At 45.7% G+C, this 16188-nt stretch overlaps 1 long non-coding RNA gene and 1 pseudogene across 1 annotated transcript; both read right to left on the bottom strand.

The window, feature by feature from the left end:
- Window positions 1-3910: 3910 nt before the first annotated feature.
- On the bottom strand, window positions 3911-4445 carry LOC118476084 (uncharacterized). The gene is made up of 3 exons (XR_004855399.1): window positions 4390-4445; window positions 4105-4271; window positions 3911-4006 (listed from the first exon to the last, which is right to left on the bottom strand). It is a non-coding gene; the product is annotated as an uncharacterized lncRNA (long non-coding RNA).
- A 1100-nt stretch (window positions 4446-5545) lies between these two features.
- LOC118473105 (putative serine/threonine-protein kinase-like protein CCR3) lies at window positions 5546-15704 on the bottom strand (annotated as a pseudogene).
- Window positions 15705-16188: the final 484 nt, after the last annotated feature.

The following is a 16188-nucleotide window of genomic DNA, read 5'->3' as shown; positions in this document are numbered from 1 at the left end:
CCCAACCTGAATCTCCTTGCTGCTCGTTCAGCCCAACACCGGCCTAATCCGGATCCGCATTGCACGGCTCCCGCACCACGCCGCGCTCAACCACACACACTGCACCGTGGGGACCGCTTGTCAGCACCTTCGCCTTCGCTGAGGCCCCGACACAACAAACTCACAACTCCACTTGGCCGTTGCAACAAGCCTGGAGTCTGCCAGCTAATATCTCCCTCCCCAGCAGAACCTGGACTCCCTGAATAAATACCAGATCGCACACTCTCGGTTGATCTCTCTGCATCATGCGCCCATAACCAGTACTGAGAGCCATAGCCGCTGGGAATAGACCCACGGAGAGAGAACGCATTGGAAATGGCCGCTGCCGCTGCCCTTGAATCTTGGCGTCAAGCTGGGGGTTCGGCAGGGTCGCGCGCTGGACGCTTGGGGGCTTCCCTTGCGTGTTTGGTGACTGGAGAACAGGACTTCATCGTCGTACGTAGAAGACCGGACCAGGCTACCGCGGAGCGTGAACTGCTCGTCCCTGCACCGGGCAACCGTAAACTACCCCTATGTTCTTCCTCGCCATTGGTCCCTTTAGCGTTTGTGCCTGCGTGCGGCAGGTTTTTATCCATTGATGCACCACCCTAGCATTACTCTGGCGAGCCGCGCCATTTGCGGGTTAGTCGTCGTCTGGGGCCAGTGTTCGTGCGGGGAAGATGAACTGCTGTCCTTCGGATCCAGCGTCGATGGCCCGGATTAGAAGAGGGTTATCGGTTCGGGAGTAAGGAATCAGGAGCGTTGATGATAGATCGGGTGAACCACGTCCATTTGGTCAACATAAAATCTGAGTCGTGCATATCCTATCCTAGGGTTCCTATTGAATATCGATTCATAGTAACGATAATTTAATCCTGACCGTAGATCCAAGATCCATGGCCCTGATTGCATGATACCCTTTCGGCCAAGCGATTTTTCATAAGAGCCCTGGTGTTTTTACTAATCAACCCGTAGTACACCTGTACACAAAGATCATTACCCCCAGGTCCCGGAATTTGCAAACTGAACCCTAAACGCCCTGGTTTTTGCGTCCGCTGTCCATGGATTATTTGACCTGGGTAAATAAGATTGGAAAATGAATGTTTAATATAAAAGTGAATCTAAAAACTTGTAAAATTCATATTTTACTTATTTTAACTCCTTTTTAACCCGTTCCAATTACGTTATCTTCGTAATAAAATTATCTACGCATTAATAGTACTAATTGTGACATCTCCCATACTTCTATAATTAGATATCTATGTAGCTTGTGTTTATGTAAATAACTTTTAGCAAGAATTAAATTGCTCATAATTACTGTTTGACCAAAACAAGAGCTAGGATCAAGTTATGACCTGGAATATATCAGTTACTACTGTTTAATATATTTTTCACATGAATTATAGTCACTTACACTTTGGAAAACCATATCTTGTTTACTTTAACTCCGAATTTAGTAGTTCCCGAACCTACGATCTCGTAGCAACGCATAGATCATTATTATGCAGTTTGTGCTCATGTTTGTTGTGATGTTAATTTCTCCTATACCATGTTTGTTTGTATTGTTACGAGTAGACGAGCAAGTGACCAAGGAACCTGGTACCCAGCAGATGGAAAATACTGAGCAGGAGCTCGTTGAAGGAAAGTTGTGCCCTTGATCACTCTTTTTTAACCAATAATGTTCTTGTTAATCACTATACTATGCTCAGGTTAATTTGATGGTACCCAATAGGTCACCCTAGTTTGAGTTACTTTATACCTTGCTTGCCACTGAACTTTTGAGTAGTATCTGCTATTGCTCTATGTGGTTTTGGATGTTAAGATACAAATGATTCATGATCATGCTTAACTATTATTATTGGATTATTTAAATGTTCATGATAAGATTATGGTGTTAACTGGAACATGGAGCTTAACTTGAGATAATAGTGCTATCACAATGGTAGAATGGGACACCCTTGGCTGATTAATTAGGAAAGCTAGTGTGAGTTAATCCTTTCCCGAAAGGGGCAAGCGGAGTGGAGGATGCGGGTGTAGGGAGGTCCTCGGGTCGGACTATCTTTTTAGCTTTTGGACCGAGGGATTCCTGTACAACTTTCGGCCCAGAAACCATAGGAGGTTCTCTCCTCTAGTGGAACTTTGTAAAGGCATTGTAGTGTACCCTGCCTACTCACCTTGGCAATGTTTAAGGGTTTGATCAATCCGAGGCGACAAAGGGAACATGTATTATGGGTAAAGATGTGCAACCTCTGCAGATTGTAAAACTGGTATATCAGTCGTGCTTGTGGTCAAGAGCGATTGAGGACTCTTGCATGATTAACTTATGGAATTAAACTTAATTTGTCATATGCATCGTATTGTGGTTTTATTATTAATTTTATCTATTATTTTGTTGGGATGGTATTTACTTATATTTAGTAACTACTAATAAAATTTGACCAACTTATTAAAAGCAATGCTTTGCCTTAACCATTATTTGTTGATCAGCTTGACACTATATATGAGCCCCACCGTAAGTGAGCCCATGCACATTATTCTCCACACTTGCTGAGCGATGAACATCTGTGAGCTCACTCCTGCAATAAAACTCCCCCCATAGGTGAAGAGCAGGTGGCCCTAGAGGAAGACTACTACGAGGAGTTCGACGAGGTCTAGGTGTCGTCTCCCAGTCAACTTGTTGGCGCCAAGGGACAATAATGACATTAGTTCGTTCTATATATTATAATTTATTTTGTAAAACATTTCGTTATGTAATAAAGATTGTGACATTCGTCTCTATTCACTAAGTCATTATATGTGTTGATCTCGTTTGGCGCACATATGAGACGCACCTGGGTTTGCCCCTTTAATCCGGGTGTGACAGAAATCACTAGTCCAATTCACATCGCATCACATTAGACATGAAGTTGTAAGGAGCTAGAGAGAGTAAACAATAGGCAACAAGAAATAGTCCCACTAAGATAACATAGAACATGACACAACGAGATTGTTGCACCGACGGTGACCGCATCTTCCACGCGCTCCCTGATGAGCAGCAGCCGACCAGTCTCGTAGGACATGTAGACGTCGATAGCGGTGTACTGGGCCTACTTTATCCGATAAAAGTTTGGCCCACCTGTTGAGCGACACGTGCTTGGTCTTGTCAATCAGCACACCCATCACCTCGCACTCTAGACACTCGCTATCCTCGAGAGCAAACCTTCGCCACGACCCGACTCGGGTTCATGATGTTGGCCACTAGAATGTATGTAGTTGTGGTGTAAGCGCTCGACATTGCCTCGTCAACCAAATGACCATCTTGAAACAACACTTGCAACGCATGGGCACTCACCTAGTAAAGAAAAAAAATGCAGCTTTAGGGCGCCCTGGAGGCCTGGAGTGATCCAGAGAGGTATTTAAAGAATAATAAGTAATCATACTGTCAAATTAGCCCTACTACGACCAACATCTCCTTTCTCTACGAAACTGGAATACACACATGAACCAGCTAATTTTATGGCACTACTGTAACAATAAACAAGGTGGCAACAGATCACAACACCAGCAACCAGCATCAAACCACAGAAGGGTTCTGCTAAGTCAGCTTGACATCATGTATCTGCTCAAATGAAATCCTATTTCCTCAACAGAACTGACATAAACCCTGCACAATAAACAAAATACATGAAATCAAAGAAAACAAGATAAATTTTGGGGCAAGGAATTCCTGAAAGACCACAAATCACGGATGACCCAAATGGTGCACGCACAAACAACTGACCATGCGTGATAACAGCGGATGTTTGGTGAGGATTGATTCTTGATGGCAAGTTGACCACCTAAGATAAAAAAAATCACTACATGTTAAACTAAATTCACAAATGTGTTTCTGATAGTGAAGCTGTCAGCCTACCACATTCTTGAACGGAGTGATCCTCCAAGGATTATCAGGCTGCTCTGGATCCCCTGTGATAACCAGACGTCCAGCAGGATCTGATTGAACATGCACCTGCCACCATGAGGACGAAAAATTAGCAATCTCCTCTATGGCATGGCCTCATTTGATAAGAAAAATTCAATCTGCTCTGGGAGTGCGAGAATGTTCACCAACATCATGCGAGGTCAGAATTTGCAATGCATATGTACCCATTGTAAAATGCATTTAAAGTTGTCGCTCTCTGCATAACTGAATGGCGGACTCGGTTATGGAAATAACGATCATAGATGAAACAGCAAAGCTCGAGTTCAGTTCGTTGAAGCTCGGTAATGCATATCTATCACCAGACAACAGCAATGCTATAAGGTTGAATCTTGGAGAGGAAAATGAACTCTCAATGGAATCATTAGATTTCAAAAAAGACATCAATCAAAATTCAAGTTATGGGCCTAGACCTGTTTTCTTTGCTGTGCGTCTGAATGTGCCTTTTTCTTGAGCTTTAAGAATAGATTTGCAGCAGAAATAAGAATGGCATAAAAAATAGATACATAATCATAACAAGACTGTACTGTCGCCAGTAAGTAAACCAATCATACTTAATTTCCTTAGAAGTTTCAAGTCTGAAAAAAGGTTCTAGAGATGCATACCTCACAGAAAGTGTGTTTTTCACATCCTTTAAAGGAGCACGAAGGCCACTGGCACGGGGGCCGGGGTATCTGAAAGATGATATCAATGCACCAAACTTATCCATTGATTTTCCTGCAATTCCACTGTATGTATTCACATGGGAAACATTGCATCCAAATCTTCCTTCAGTTCTAAATAATAATAACATAATAATAATGGGTTCCTTGTAGGCGATGAGCAGCTTGTCAGATGACCTGTATCCAGACTTGTCAAACGATGACAGGAATGCAGATTGTTTGTCCTTATCCAGCAAAGCATAGGAGACAACATTTCTGGAATTATAGTTCTGCCCCCTTATCAGAGTCTTCTTAGATATCTGGATGCAATCAACAGGAAAGCGATGATATGTGTTAACAAATGGCTATACTGAAGATTAAGGAAAGAACCACAAGGTAATATATATTACTATGCATTCAGGCAAACAAGAAAACATGTGTTTCTGCTCTATAATTTGGCTTTTGAAAATAGGAGATATACCTCAGACAGGACTGCTTCAAGCTACCCCTTGGCTTTGTTTGACCCGAAAACACCAATGATGCATACTAGAGTCTTCTCTCCACAGATTTCCTCAAAGTTGGAAGCTGTGAGCAGAGGAATCTTCTTGATTTCTTCCCATTGACCGGAAGGTTTCTTATTAGCTAGATTCGATAATAACTTCTTATTCTTCTTCTCAAAACTATCTAGCAGTGTCTTCAATTCCTTGACACCAGATCTGAGATCTTTCATCGAAATGCCATCCTTCAGAAGGAGCTCCTCACCATTCACAGTTCGGCCAATTACAGCTGGGAGATTCTTCACGCCAAGACTTTTGAGCAGAGGATGGGAAACATCATGAACCTAAATATGCACAGCAGTTTCCCATGTTACATACTTCTGTTGATGTTGTTTATCGAGTCCTAAAAAGAGTTAGCCCCTGATTGTTCACTAGTATGGTAATATGCACATCAGGATCTTGATGCGCAGCTTCCATGACGACGCCACGGGCGACGGCGCCGCCGTCGCCGAGGCCTTGGGGTGCAGGTGGTCGTAGAGTGCGCCGTTCTTCATGTACTCGCACACCAGCAGCCGCTCCTCCGCCTCCTCACAGTAGCCCACCAGGCCGATGAGGTGCTTGTGGTGGAGCCAGGACAGGAACACCAGCTCCGACCGGAACGCGCTCTCCTTCTCCTGGAACCGGAGCGCGCGGGGGCCTAACTCGCCGCACTTGATGGCCACCTCGCGCCCGTCGGGGAGCTTGCCCCGGTACACGGTGCCGAAGCTGCCCTCCCCGATCTTCGCCTCCAGCGCGAACCCTTTGGTGGCCGCCTCCAGCTACGCGAAGATGAACTCCTCGGCTGGGTCCTTGAACGACGACGGCCTGCTGCTCTTGAAAGGGAAATGTGCCCTTGGGCCATTTCTAAGTATTTTGGTGATCTAGTGTCCAACACAAGTGCTTACGTCTCAAACTATACCAAATGGTGGGCAAAGTAAAAATCAAGTGTAAAGGTATGTTTCTAAGACTTAGTACATTGTTTTGGGACTAATGTATTGTGTCTAAGTGCTAGAAACAGGAAAAGACCAATTTGGAAAAGACTTGACTAGGCAGCCAAGACTCTGCGCAGTCTGGGTGCACCGGACTGTCCGGTGGTGCACTGGACAGTGTCCGGTGCGCCAGGCTGGCGTCTGTCAACGGGCTGCTCTCGGGAAGCAATTAACGGCGTACGGCTATAAATCACCTGACTGTCCGATGGTGCACCGGACTGTCCGGTGAGCCAACAGTCGGTCGGGCCAACGGTTGGCCGCGTAATCCGCGCGCGACGTGTGGCAGAGCCAACGGTCAGAAGGGGACACCGGACTGTCCGGTGTGCACCGGACAGTGTCCAGTGCGCCAACGGCTCTGAACCGCCAACGGTCGGCTTCTCCAAAGAAGGAAAGAAATCCGCACCGGACAGTGTCCGGTGGTGCACCGGACTGTCCGGTGCGCCAGGCGACAGAAGGCAAGAATTGCTTTCCAGGAATGCTCTCAACGGCTCCTAGCTACCTTGGGGCTATAAAAGGGACCCCTAGGCGCATGGAGGAGCACACCAAGCAACCTTTGAGCATTGTTGATCATTCACACTTCATTCTTGCACACTTGTTCGACATTCTTAGTGATTTGAGCTCCGTTCTAGTGAGAACCTTGTGATACTCTTTTGAGCTCAAGTCTTGGTCTTGCGTGTGCGTATTTGCTGTGGATTTGAGTGTGTTGCTTCCCTCCCTTACTCTAGTGCTTCATTGAGATTCTTATTGTAAGGGCGAGAGACTCCAAGTTGTGGAGATTCCTCGCAAACGGGAAAGAGTAAAGTAAAGAAGAACACCGTTGTAGTCAAGTTGATCATTGGATCACTTGAGAGGAGTTGAGTGCAACTCTCGTCCGTCGGGACGCCACAACGTGGAGTAGGCAAGTTTTGTACTTGGCCGAACCACGGGATAAATCCCCGTGTCTCTTGTGCTTGTCCTTATTGTGTCTATTGTGCTTCACAAGAGCTCTCCTCTCTACTCACTTGATTTCATTGATCTAACTCTTAATCAAGTTTGTGGTGTTAAGTTTTAAGTTTTACAGGATCACCTATTCACCCCCCTCTAGGTGCTCTCAATTGGTATCAAAGCCGTTCTCTTCAAGGAAGGGACTAATCGCCCGAAGAGATGGATCCTAAGGGCAAGGGGATGGTGGTCAATGATAAGGAGAAGGAGTCCTTCGTCAATGATCCAAAGGATGACAAGCCTACTGACTCAGGCTTGGGCCACAAAAGAAAAGACGGGAGGAAGAAGAAAACAAGGCGCATCAAGGAGATAGTCTACTACGACAGCGACGAATCTTCTTCTTCCCAAAAGGACGACGACAACGACTACGAGAAAAAGAAGACGGTTAATTCAAACTTTTCCTTTGATTATTCTCGTATTCCGCAAAGTTCCAATGCTCACTTGTTTTCCATTCCCCTCGGTAAACCTCCCCACTTTGATGGAGAGGACTACGGATTTTGGAGTCACAAAATGCATAGCCACTTGTTCTCTCTCCATCCAAGTATATGGGAGATAGTAGAAAATGGAATGCACTTTGATAGTACGGATAGTCCCATGTTCATTAATGAGCAAATTCACAAAAATGCACAAGCTACTACTGTTCTTCTAGCTTCATTGTGTAGGGATGAATACCATAAGGTGAGCGGCTTGGATAACGCCAAGCAGATTTGGGTCACCCTCAAAATCTCACATGAGGGGAACGACGTTACCATGCTCACCAAGATGGAGTTGGTGGAGGGCGAACATGGGAGATTCGCAATGATCAGGGGCGAGGAGCCAACCCAAACATACAACCGACTCAAGACCCTCGTCAACAAAATAAGGAGCTATGGAAGCACGTGATGGACGGACCACGACGTCGTCCGCCTAATGCTAAGGTCTTTTACTATCCTTGATCCACATCTTGTGAACAATATTCGTGAGAATCCTAGGTACACCAAGATGACGCCCGAAGAGATACTTGGAAAGTTCGTAAGCGGGCGGACGATGATCAAGGAAGCTAGATACGTTGATGATGCGTTGAATGGCCCAATCCAAGAGCCTCAAACCATTGCTCTCAAAGCAACGAGGAGCAAGGAGGCGCTACCTAGCAAGGTGGCACAAGTTGAGGCGGCCGCGGGCTTAATGATGAAGAAATGGCCCTCATCATCAAGCGTTTCAAGACGGCGCTAAGGGGTCGCAAGGAGCATCCCAACAATACCAAGACGAAGGGGAGGCGCTCATGCTTCAAATGTGGTAAGATTGGTCATTTTATCGCTAATTTTCCCGATAATGATAGTGACCAGGAACAAGGGAACAAGAGGAAAAAAAAGAAGGCTTACAAGAAGGCCAAGGGCGAGGCACACCTTGGAAAGGAGTGGGACTCGGATTGTTCGTCGTCCGACTCCGACAACGAAGGACTCGCCGCCACCGCCTTCAACAAGTCGGCCCTCTTCCCAAACGAGCATCATACATGCCTCATGGCAAGGGAAAAGAAGGTAAGCACTCGCGATACTAGTACTTACGCTTCCTCAAGTGATGAAGAATCTAGCGATGATGAAATAGACTATTCATGTTTATTCAAGGGCCTAGATAGAACTAAGGTAGATAAGATTAATGAATTAATTGATGCCTTGAATGATAAAAATAGGTTATTAGAAAAGCAAGAGGATCTTTTGTATGAAGAACATGATAAGTTTGTAGAGGCACAAAAATTCCTTGCTTTAGAAATTAAAAGGAATGAAATGCTTTCTTGTGAATTGTCTACATGTCATGACTCTATTTCTAGCTTAAAGAGCATAAATAATGATTTGAGTGCTAAGTTAGAAATAGCTAATAAATCAACATCTTGTGTAGAACATGTTGTAGTTTGCACTAGGTGTAAAGATTTTAATGTTGATGCTTGTAGTGAACACCTAGTTTCAATTTCTAAATTGAATGATGAAGTTGCTAGTCTTAATGCCCAACTTAAGACTAGCAAGAGTGAATTTGACAAACTAAAATTTGCAAGGGATGCCTACACGGTTGGTAGACACCCCTCAATTAAGGATGGGCTTGGCTTCAAGAAGGAAGCCAAGAATTTAACAAGTCATAAGGCTCCCATCTCCATCAAGGAGAAAGGGAAGGCCCCTATGGCAAATAGTATTCAAAAGAACCATGCTTTCTTATACCATGATAGGAGATATTCTAGGAATATTCATCATGATAGAAGTTGCAATGATATTGTTTCACATGCTTATGATTCAAATGCAATGTTTGCTTCAAGTTCTTCTATTATGCATGATAGAAATTTGGCGAGGAAAAATGTTGTTCATCATATGCATAGAAGAAATATTGTTCATGTTCCTAGGAAAGTAATGAATGAACCTTCTACAATTTATTATGCTTGCAATGCTTCCTTTGCTATCTGTAGAAAGGATAAGAAGGTGGTTGCTAGAAAATTAGGGGCAAAATGCAAGGGAGATAAAACTTGCATTTGGGTCCCTAAGGCTATTTGTACTAACCTTGTAGGACCCAACAAAAGTTGGGTACCTAAGACCCAAGCCTAAATTGCCTTGCAGGTTTATGCATCCGGGGGCTCAAGCTGGATTATCGACAGCGGATGCACAAACCACATGACGGGGGAGAAGAGGATGTTCTCTTCCTACGTCAAGAACAAGGATCCCCAAGATTCAATCATATTCGGTGATGGGAACCAAGGCAAGGTGAAAGGGTTAGGAAAAATTGCTATTTCATCCGAGCACTCTATTTCTAATGTGTTCTTAGTTGAGTCGCTTGGATATAACTTGTTGTCTGTGAGTCAACTTTGTAATATGGGATATAACTGTTTATTCACAAATGTAGATGTGTCTGTCTTTAGAAGAAGTGATGGTTCATTAGCTTTTAAGGGTGTACTAGACGACAAACTTTATTTAGTTGATTTTGCAAAAGAGGAGGCCGGTCTAGATGCATGCTTAATTGCTAAGACTAGCATGGGCTGGCTGTGGCATCGCCGTTTAGCACATGTGGGGATGAAGAACCTTCACAAGCTTCTAAAGGGAGAACACGTGATAGGTCTAACTAATGTAACTTTCGAAAAAGATAGACCTTGTGCAGCTTGTCAAGCAGGTAAACAGGTGGGAAGCTCTCATCATGCCAAAAATGTGATGACGACATCAAGACCCCTGGAGTTACTTCATATGGACCTCTTCGGACCCGTCGCCTATCTAAGCATAGGAGGAAGTAAGTATGGTCTTGTTATAGTTGATGATTTTTCCCGCTTCACTTGGGTATTCTTTTTGCAGGATAAATATGAAACCCAAGGGACCCTCAAGCGCTTCCTAAGGAGAGCCCAAAACGAGTTTGAGCTCAAAGTGAAGAAGATAAGGAGCGACAATGGGTCCGAGTTCAAGAACCTTCAAGTGGAGGAGTATCTTGAGGAGGAAGGAATCAAGCACGAGTTCTCCGCTCCGTACACACCACAGCAAAATGGTGTGGTAGAGAGGAAGAACATGACGCTACTAGACATGGCGAGGACGATGCTTGGTGAATTCAAGACACCCGAACGGTTTTGGACGGAAGCCGTGAGCACGGCTTGCCACGCCATAAACCGGGTCTACCTTCATCGCCTCCTCAAGAAGACTTCATATGAGCTTCTAACCGGTAACAAACCCAATGTGTCTTACTTTCGTGTATTTGGGAGCAAATGTTACATTCTAGTGAAGAAAGGTAGGAATTCTAAGTTTGCTCCCAAAGCTGTAGAAGGGTTTTTGTTAGGTTATGACTCAAATACAAAGGCGTATAGGGTCTTCAACAAATCATCGGGTTTGGTTGAAGTCTCTAGCGACGTTGTATTTGATGAGACTAATGGCTCTCCAAGAGAGCAAGTTGTTGATCTTGATGATGTAGATGAAGAAGACGTTCCAACGGCCGCAATGCGCACCATGGCGATTGGAGATGTGAGGCCACTGGAACAAAAGGAGCAAGATCAACCTTCTTCCTCAACAATGGTGCATCCCCCAACTCAAGACGATGAATAGGTTCATCAAGAAGAGGCGTGTGATCAAGGGGGAGCACAAGATGTTCATGTGATAGAGGAAGAAGCGCAACCGGCACCTCCAACCCAAGTTCGAGCGACAATTCAAAGGAATCATCATGTCGACCAAATATTGGGTGACATAAGCAAGGGAGTAACTACTCGTTCTAGATTAGTTAATTTTTGTGAGCATTACTCCTTTGTCTCTTCTATTGAGCCTTTCAGGGTAGAAGAGGCCTTGCTAGATCCGGGCTGGGTGTTGGCCATGCAAGAGGAGCTCAACAACTTCAAGAGAAATGAAGTTTGGACACTGGTGCCTCGTCCCAAGAAAAATGTTGTGGGAACCAAGTGGGTGTTCTGCAACAAACAAGACGAGCACGGAGTGGTGACAAGGAACAAGGCACGACTTGTGGCAAAAGGTTATGCCCAAGTCGCAGGTTTGGACTTTGAGGAGACTTTTGCTCCTGTGGCTTGGCTAGAGTCAATTCGCATATTGTTAGCCTATGCTACTCACCATTCTTTCAGGTTGTTCCAAATGGATGTGAAGAGCGCTTTCCTCAACGGGCCAATCAAGGAGGAGGTGTACATGGAGCAACCCCCTGGCTTTGAGGATGAACGGTAGCCCGACCACGTGTGTAAGCTCTCTAAGGCGCTCTATGGACTTAAGCAAGCCCCAAGAGCATGGTATGAATGCCTTAGAGACTTTTTAATTGCTAATGCTTTCAAGGTTGGGAAAGCCGATCCAACTCTTTTTACTAAGACTTGTGATGGTGACCTTTTTGTGTGCCAAATTTATGTCGATGACATAATATTTGGTTCTACTAACCAAAAGTCGTGTGAAGAGTTTAGCAGGGTGATGACTCAAAAGTTTGAGATGTCGATGATGGGCGAGTTAAGCTATTTCCTTGGATTTCAAGTGAAGCAACTCAAGGATGGGACCTTCATCTCCCAAACGAAGTACACACAAGACTTGATCAAGCGGTTTGGGATGAAGGACGCCAAGCCCGCAAAGACTCCAATGGGAACCGATGGACACACCGACCTCAACAAAGGAGGTAAGCTCGTTGATCAAAAGGCATACCGGTCTATGATAGGGTCTTTACTTTATTTATGTGCTAGTAGACCGGATATTATGCTTAGTGTATGCATGTGTGCTAGATTTCAATCTGATCCAAGGGATTGTCACTTAGTGGCCGTGAAGCGAATTCTTAGATATTTAGTTGCTACGCCTTGCTTCGGGATTTGGTATCCAAAGGGGTCTACCTTTGACTTGATTGGATATTCAGACTCTGACTATGCTGGATGTAAGGTCGATAGGAAGAGTACATCGGGGACGTGCCAATTCTTAGGAAGGTCCCTGGTGTCGTTGAGCTCTAAGAAACAAACCTCCGTTGCCCTATCCACCGCTGAGGCCGAGTATGTTGCCACAGGACAGTGTTGCGCGCAACTACTTTGGATGAGGCAAACCCTCAGGGACTTTGGCTACAATCTGAGCAAAGTCCCACTCCTGTGTGATAATGAGAGTGCTATCCGCATGGCGGATAATCCTGTTCAACACAGCCGCACAAAGCACATTGACATCCGGCATCACTTTTTGAGAGACCACCAACAAAAGGGAGATATCGAAGTGTTTCATGTTAGCACCGAGAACCAGCTAGCCGATATCTTTACCAAGCCTCTAGATGAGTCGACCTTTTGCAAGCTGCGTAGTGAGCTAAATGTCTTAGATTCGCGGAACCTGGATTGATCTATAGCATACATGTGTTTTATGCCTTGATCATGTTCCTTCATGCATTTTGTTGTTTATTTATGGTGCTCAAGTTGTACAAGCACTCCCCGGACCTCACAAGTCCATTTGCAAGTGATGCACATATTTAGGGGGAGATGTGCTACAACTTGACCCTTTGAGACTAACTGTGTGCTTGAGTTTGCTTAATTTAGTCTCAAAGGAGGTTTGAAAGGGAAAAGGTGGACTTGGACCATGCAAGACTTGCACTGCACTCCGCTGAAAGAGTAACTGATTCCAAGTTCATCTTTGTACTCTTATTGCCTTTTTACTCTTAGTTGAAGATTTTGGTGAGGCAATGGGGTTAACGGGCCAAGATTGATCCTGTTTTGGTGCTTGATGCCAAAGGGGGAGAAAATAAGGCCAAAGCAACAAACGGATCAGCTACCACTTGAGAATTTTGAAAATAGTAGAATAGAGCTTTTGGTTTGTCAAAAATCTCTTATTGTCTCTTTTGTCAAAAGTTGGCCTCTTGTGGGGAGAATGGTTAATTATGGGAAAAAGGGGGAGTTTTTGAAATCGTTGATCAATTTCTCTTGGAACAACTCTCTTTATGTCTCAACAAGTGTGTTTAACTTAGAGATAGGAAATTGAGGTTGATTTGCAAAAACAAACCAAGTGGTGGCAAAGAATGATCCAAATATGCCAAATTTGAATCAAAACAAATTTGAGTTTTCATTTGCATTGATGTTGCACTTCTTTTAGTTGCTTTTTATTGTGTTGGCATAAATCACCAAAAAGGGGGAGATTGAAAGGGAAATGTGCCCTTGGGCCATTTCTAAGTATTTTGGTGATCTAGTGTCCAACACAAGTGCTTAAGTGTCAAACTATACCAAATGGTGGGCAAAGTGCAAATCAAGTATAAAGGTATGTTTCTAAGATGTAGTACATTGTTTTGGGACTAATGTATTGTGTCTAAGTGCTAGAAATAGGAAAAGACCAATTTGGAAAAGACTTGGCTAGGTAGCCAAGACTCTGCGCAGTCTGGGTGCACCGGACAGTGTCCGGTGCGCCAGGCTGGCGTCTATTAACTGGCTGCTCTCGGGAAGCAATTAACGGCGTACGGCTATAAATCATCGGACTGTCCGGTGGTGCACCGGACTGTCCGGTGAGCCAACAGTCGGCCGGGCCAACGGTCGACCGCGTAATCCACGCGCGACGCGTGGTAGAGCCAACGGTCAGAAGGGGCACCGGATTGTCCGGTGTGCATCGGACAGTGTTCGGTGCGCCAACGGCTCTGAACCGCCAACGGTCGGCTTCGCCAAAGAAGGAAAGAAATCTGCACCGGACAGTGTCCGGTGGTGCACCAGACTGTCCGGTGCGTCAGGCGACAGAAGGCAAGAATTGCTTTCCAGGAATGCTCTCAACGGCTCCTAGCTGCCTTGGGGCTATAAAAGGGACCCTTAGGCGCATGGAGGAGCACACCAAGCAACCTTTGAGCATTGTTGATCATTCACACTTCATTCTTGCACACTTGTTCGACATTCTTAGTGATTTGAGCTCCGTTCTAGTGAGAACCTTGTGATACTCTTTTGAGCTCAAGTCTTGGTCTTGTTTGTGCGTATTTGCTGTGGATTTAAGTGTGTTGCTTCCCTCCCTTACTCTAGTGCTTCATTGAGATTCTTATTGTAAGGGCGAGAGACTCCAAGTTGTGGAGATTCCTCGCAAACAGGAAAGAGTAAAGTAAAGAAGAACACCGTGGTATTCAAGTTGATCATTGGATCACTTGAGAGGAGTTGAGTGCAACTCTCGTCCGTTGGGACGCCACAACGTGGAGTAGGCAAGTTTTGTACTTGGCCGAACCACGAGATAAATCCTCGTGTCTCTTGTGCTTGTCCTTATTGTGTCTATTGTGCTTCACAAGAGCTCTCCTCTCTACTCACTTGATTTCATTGATCTAACTCTTAATCAAGTTTGTGGTGTTAAGTTTTAAGTTTTACAGGATCACCTATTCACCCCCCTCTAGGTGCTCTCAGCGCTGCCGCGTCATCGCGCGCGACAGCTGCCGCCGGAATAGGCCGTGCGCCCGCAACCCGTTCGGCGACCCGTAGGGGCTCCCGGAGGCTGCGACACCTCCGCCGAGGGGCCGCGTCCGCCGCGGGGCCGGGCTCCCAAAAACCCTCGCCGGACGGCGGTGGAAGGCGTTGCGGGCGTCCAGAAATCGTCGACATCGGGGGAGGATCGGCGAGGCTGGGAGTTTCTGCGCGTGGGGGAGGGCATCGGGGATCGCGGATCGCGGGACGGGATAGTGGGCGAGGGTTGCGTCAGGTGGGGGCGCGGATTGCGGGCACTGATGCGCGGTGGGGCCGGACGCGGACGCGCGGTGGGAGGAGGTAGAACCATGGTGCACGGATTGTGAACGTCTACGGTACTGTCTTATAGATTAGTATAGATGAGACCCTAAATCCAGTATATATACACATGTACAGCATAGCCCCTGTTTGGTTTAGCTTCTAGGGGGCTTCTGGCCGCTAGAAGCTAGAAGCTGAACCAAACGCCTAGCTTCTGGGTGGCTTCTCGCGCATGCGCTTTCTCCCACAGCCGTTATCCCTACGCCCACGAGAAGCAGCAAGAAAGGCGCTTTGGCTCAACGCTCGGCGTTCTAACCCCCTCCCCCACCCACTGCAATATTCATGCAAGAGCTTTCGCACTAGGGTTTCGCCCTCGCCATCTCCCGCCGCCAGGACCTGACGACCCACGCCACCGCCTGACCGATCTGCATCATCCGAGCTCCGGCCATCCCCGCGGTACTTCTTCTCCATCTCCCATGCCCTAATTTGTAGTTCCCTGGAAACTCGCTCTCGTTTGAACACTCATGTTCTCCCGAGTTGTTCGTCCCATGTATCGGTGCATCCGTGACCTGTAGATCGGCTAATCTCGATGCTTCTGGTGTTCAATCATCGGTTTAGGGTATCATTTTAGGTTGTGATTCGATTTTTCGAGTAGTGTACTCTGTCTCGGTTGAACACTCTCCCGACTTCTAGATCCGCCATCACTATCGGTGTCGGGTTAATTTTTACCTGTTTACTTGACGGACTTTAGTGGTTACGGCTTACGTTTTAGGGTTTATGGACTTAGGGTTTACGATTTACGATTTAGGGTTTTACATGTGCATACTAACCACATATAAGCATTGTTTACTGGTAGTACTAATTAACTGCAAGTTAGCCTATCTCCATAGCATCGTATACTAACAACATATCCACATCAGATGGATTCAGCAATCTCCATAGCCGAGAAGGCAAT

This window comes from Zea mays, chromosome 1 (genome assembly GCF_902167145.1).
Source record: "Zea mays cultivar B73 chromosome 1, Zm-B73-REFERENCE-NAM-5.0, whole genome shotgun sequence".
Classification (NCBI taxonomy): domain Eukaryota; kingdom Viridiplantae; phylum Streptophyta; class Magnoliopsida; order Poales; family Poaceae; genus Zea; species Zea mays.
The sequence above is the reverse complement of the archived record's forward strand: the minus strand, read 5'-3'. Positions and strand labels throughout refer to the sequence as shown.